This window comes from Phyllostomus discolor, chromosome 2 (genome assembly GCF_004126475.2).
Source record: "Phyllostomus discolor isolate MPI-MPIP mPhyDis1 chromosome 2, mPhyDis1.pri.v3, whole genome shotgun sequence".
In the NCBI taxonomy this organism is placed as follows: Eukaryota; Metazoa; Chordata; class Mammalia; order Chiroptera; family Phyllostomidae; genus Phyllostomus; species Phyllostomus discolor.
The window spans coordinates 58,066,179-58,071,851 of NC_040904.2; the positions used below are offsets into that span (position 1 = coordinate 58,066,179).

The following is a 5,673-nucleotide window of genomic DNA, read 5'->3' on the forward strand; positions in this document are numbered from 1 at the left end:
CACCAGCTGCCCAAAGCTGCAGTCTTCTGGATCATCCCAGTAGTTTCCATGGAGGAGTTTTCAAGCTTAATGCAAAATCTGATGTAGATCTGTTGCTCTACTCACTCAGTCATTTTGAATGTGATGACCACACAGGGCAAATGCTCACTCAACGGTGTCTACTGCCCCCACTAACTAGTACAGTGAAGTCATCATCATTCACACATGTGCATTCCAGTCTACTCTCCTTGGTTGCCAGGTTGCATCAATTTCATGCAAACCATTTTTGTTCTTATTATATTAACAATGGCTGGACTTTTCCCGGACAGATATCATATGTGTCTTCTCTTTGTCATGGAAACCATAGCAAACATTTCCTCATTTTAACTCTGTAGTTTGTTTTGGAACCAATAGAACCATGTAGGTACTGGAAGCTTGTTGTTGCTTTTTATTTTCTTTCATTTTGTTTTAATTGTGGTAAGAAACATGATTTAAAGTTTACCATCTTAACAATTTCTAAGTGTGTAATTCAGTAGTGTGAAATATTCACATTGTCATGCCATCAATCTCTAAAACTTTTTTATTTCTCAAAACTGAAACTCTATACCCATTAAACAATTCCCCACTTTTCTCTCCACTTACATTATGTTTATATAAATTTGAATACTCTAAATACCTCATTTAAGTAAAATCATAGAGCATTTGTCTTTTTGTGACTGGCTTACTTTGCTTAACATAATGTGCTCAAGGTTTATTCATGTATTAGTTGGGGTTCTACCTTAGAAGTCTCCAGAGAAACAGAGCTTATAGAAGATACACCTACATATGTATATTCATAGCTATACCTATATCCACATCTACAAAATTTGAGATCCTGTAGTAGGCTGAGTTCCACCCATGATGGTCTCCAAGAGCCCTGCTCTGTCATATGCATGGCCTGTGTGGATAGAAACTTTTGATTTGTTTGTTTAAAAATACTTCATATGGTAAAAATAGAACAGAAATAGATTTTGTTTAAACCAGAAAAATGTACTGCTCTGGTCACAACTCTTAGGATGATTTAAGTAGTCTGGCTCGCCTCTGTGCTCTCAGTGGTGCACAGCCATGACTTCTGGCTTTGGTCATTTATCAAAGCTAAAATCAGACAATAAAGATAGCTGAGAAAACAGAGCAAGTTGAAACCAAGCTCGCTTATGGCTTCTTTCAAGTGTGACTTCAGCTGCCCTAGATTATGTATCTCTGTTGAATGAAACATTCCCGTATTACCACTTGGCACTATAATGAACACATGTATATTTCAAGTGGCAACAGGCAACTAGGGAGGGTGGTGAACTGGTGTGATGAAACTAGCATTAATCCAGTGAAAATATTATGTCACGTCAATTCTGAATTACCCACTTGTTTAACTTCAAGCAAAATGATCTTGCAGGAATACAATCACATTCCAAATCAGACAATATAATTATGATGTATGTAAAGGAAGATGAACATTCAGCAGTCCAGGAAAGAGAAGACTAACACTGTTTCCATGCACCCCACGTCTCCCCTCCCCTTTTCTCTCCTCTCCTCCCCTCCCCCTCTCCTTCTCTCTCTCACTCTTTCTTTCTCTCTCTCTCTTTCTCTCTCTCTCATTGTTTTCTTGTTATTTCTTTATTGTGAAGATTACTTCTGTGCAGTTAGATCTTCTTTCCAAATTCTTTTATTTGTTTCTGTGCAAATTGTTCAATCTTTTTCTTCTTTTTTTTTCTGGAGGGGGTGATTAGGAGAAGAATATCATTTTTCAGAGTGGTATAGTAAAAGAAAATGATTGGCTGTAGAATGGCAATGCCAGTGCCTTCCCTCATATAGCTTTCTAAAGTAGACGCCTGAGATTCCCATACTGAGTCCTGAGGCCCGGGAAAAGTAGATTCATTATAAGGTAGAGCTTCTATGAGGGATTAAGTCCATTAGCACTTGGTGGACAAACAGTCTGTGTCCCTTCGCAGAGAGTCTGCCCTGCTATAGCTGCTTGTCTCCCCTTTGTGCCGCCACAACTTCTGTGGTCAGGGTTCCATTGGTACGTGATCTGTTTACTGCTAGATGCATAGGTACTCTCATTTGAACTGAGATAAAGTTAGAGTCCATTCCTGTTGACCCACAAGTCATCTGCACCTACGAGTGAGAGACAATTTTAAAAAGCACCAAGACATTAACCCTGGTGTGGCTCAGTGGCCTGAGCACCAGATTGCTAACCAAAGGTTCACCGGTTCAATTCCCAGCCAGGGCAAATGCCTGGGTTCTGGGCCCTGTCCCCAGTAAGGGGTGCTGGAGAATGCAACCACACATTAATGTTTCTCTCCCTCTCTGTCTCCCTCCCTTCCCCTATGTCTAAAAATAAATAAATAAAATCTTTTTTAAAAAGCACCAAGACATTAAATGGGAAAAAACTAATCTGAACAAAAGTTAATTCTGGAAACAGAAGAAAATATTAAAATGGTTATAACTAGCATCCCCATGGATATTTTAAATAATCATATTACATCAACTAAAATGTACATGTGAAATAGAAAGCACTGAAAAATTTCCTGGAAGTTAAACCTAATTCTCCATGTGTCACTTTTTATCTTTCATTTTATTAAACTGATTATCTAAATCAGTGTTTTCAGTTTCAAAGTGTGGTCCCTGGACCAACTATCAACGAAGAAATTGTTAAAAATGCAATTCTGAAGCACACACACACACACACTATAATAAATTAGAAACTGGGTTTGGATTATAAGAATCTCTTTTATTGAGCCCCACAGATTGTTGTGATGTGTGCTGGTTTGAGAGCCCCTGCTTGACTGAGTACTGGAATCACCTATGATACTTTAAGAACTATTGGTTACTGGCTCCTATCCAAGTAAAACTGATTTAATAGTTTAGGGTGCAACTTGGGTTCCCACAGTTTTAAAAGCTCCCTAGGTGATCCTAATCTGCAATTAAAGGCAAGAACCAATGACTGCTATTTATTAGGCTCAAAGCAATTAGATCCTTTTGCAAATGGGGTTAAAGAAGAGCTTTTCAAACAAGTGTACTCATTGGACTGACTTAAAGCACTTCACAAATAACTGGTGTGGTGTAGCATCACCAGAGATTGTGATTTCATCGGTCTGAGGTGCGGCCAAGATTTAAAAAACAGAAATTAGGTGATTCTAAAATGCCGAGCTGTTGAGCAATAGTGGCTTAAAGGCTAAATTTTTATTTCTAAAGATAAATTCCCAGTTCCAGAGAATGAATTCTTAGTTCTAAAGATAAATTCCTAGTTCTAAAGACTGAATTTTTAATTCCAGAGGCTGAATATCTAGTTCCAAAGAATGAATTCCCAGATCTAAAGATAAATTTCTATATCTAAAGTTAAATCATAAGTCCTAAGATAAATTCCTAGATAAATTTCTAAATTCAGTTCCAAACACTGAATTCTTAGATTTAAGGATAAATCCTTCAATATAAAGATAAATTTTAGATGTAAAATTAATACTTATTTCTTTTTTCTACTTTAAATAATTTTTATTTGTCAATTACAGTGGACATGCAATATTTTATTTGTTTCAGGTGTACAAATTATTAGTTCTAAAGATAAATTCCTAGTTCTATAGATACATTCACAGTGCCAAAGAATGAATTCTTATATCTTAAAGTAAATTTCTATTGTACATCTAAAGATAAATTCTTAGATCTAAAGATGAATTTCTAGTGCTAAAGATACATTCTGAGTTCTACAGATAAACTCCTAGCCCACAAAACTGAATTGCTATGTCTAAGGATAAATTCCTTGTTTTAAGGATAAATTGCTAGATATGAAGTTAAATTGTAACTTCTTTAACTTTATTTTTTCCTTTTTAAATTATAGTTGACATGCAATATTATATTGTTTCAGGTGTAAAAAATATCTTAATTCTATGATGAATTTGTAGTTCTATAATACATTCCTTGTCCTTAAAACTGAATTTCTAGATCTAAAAATAAATTCTCCTTCTAAAGGTAAATTTCTAATTCTAAAGATACATTCCCAGCTCTAAAGATAAAATCATAGTCCCAAACTAAATACCTTGATCTAAACATAAATTCCGGGTTCCAAAACTAAACTTCTAAATCTAAATATAAATTCCTAATTTAAAAAATAAATTCTTAGATCTAAAAATTAAAAAAATAGATCCAAATATAAATTCCTGGTTATAAGGATAAGCTCCTAGTCCCAAAGACTGAATACTTAGATGTACAATAAAATTTTAGATCTAAAGATACATTCCTAGTTACAGTAACTGTGTTCCTAGTTTTAAAGATAAATTCCTAGTTCTATAGATAAATTTCTAGTTTCAAAAACTGAATTCCTAGATCTAAAAATAAAGTCCTAATTCTAAATATAGATTTCTAGTTCCAAAGAATAAATTTCTAGTTTTAAAGATAAATTTCTATTTCTAAAAATAAATTTATATGTTGAAAAAATAAATTCCTATATCTAAAGCTATACATTTCTAGCTCTAAAGACTTTAGATGTCAAAATAAAAACCTACTTCCAGAGACTAAGTTCTGAGATCTAAAGATAAATTCCTAGCTTTGAAAATAAATTTCTGTTTCTCAAGACTGAAATCTTAGATCTAGATTCCAATCAGTTCCTAGATCTAATAGTAAATTCTTAGTTTTAAATGTGAATTCCTGGTTCTAAAGTTAAATTTTTAGTTCCAGAACTGAAGTTCTAGAACCAAAGATAAATTTCTAGTCCTGAATATAAATTCTTAGTTCTAAAAATATATCCCTAGTTCTAGAAATAAAGTCTTAGTCCCAAAGACTGAATTTCTGCTTCCAAAGAATGAATTCCTAGACCTAAATATAATTTTCTATTTCTAAAGATAAATTCCTAATTCTAAAGACAAACACCTAGTTCCAAAAAACTGAATTTCTCTCTCTAAAGATAAATACTTAGCCCCAATGGCTAAATTTCTAGATTTCAGGATAAATTCCAAGTTCCAAAAACTGAATTATTAGATCTAAAGATAAAATTCTAGTTCTATAGATAAATTTTTAGTTCTAAATATAATTTTCTAGTTCCAAAGACTAAATTCATAGATCTAAAAGTAAATTCCTTTCTAAAGATAAATTTCTATTTTGTAAGAGCAAATTCCTAGATTTATAGATAAATTTCTAGATCCAAAGCCTGAATTTCTAGATCTTACAATAAATTTCTAGTTCTAAATATAAATTCCAAGTTCCAAATAATAAATTCCTATTTCTAAAGATAAATTTCTAGTTTCAGAGACTGCATTTCTAGATCTTGAGGTAAAAATCTTAGTTCTAAAATTAAATTTTTAGTTCTTTTTTGACACTGAAGAATTTATTTCATTTTTTTAATTACAGTTTTTATATAATATTACATTTTTTTTCAGGTGTACAGATTCTTAGTTCTAAAGATAAATTCCTAGTTCTCTCAATAAGTTTTTATTTCCAAATCCTGAATTCTTAGATCTCAAGTGAAATTCCTTGTTCTAAAGATGAATTGCTTGTTCCAAAAACTGAACTCCTAGATCTAAGGATAATTTTTAGTTTAAAGGTAAATCCCTAGTCCAAAGACTGAATTCCTGGAGCTAAAGATAAATTTCTAATTTTAAAATAAATCTCTAGTTTTAAACATAAATTTCTCTTTCTAGAGATAAATTCTTAGTTATAAAGACTGAA

The 5,673-nt window shown here is 32.7% G+C and overlaps 1 pseudogene; it reads right to left on the bottom strand.

Moving 5' to 3' along the window:
* Positions 1 to 1,039: 1,039 nt before the first annotated feature.
* On the bottom strand, positions 1,040 to 1,509 carry LOC114515506 (annotated as a pseudogene).
* Positions 1,510 to 5,673: the final 4,164 nt, after the last annotated feature.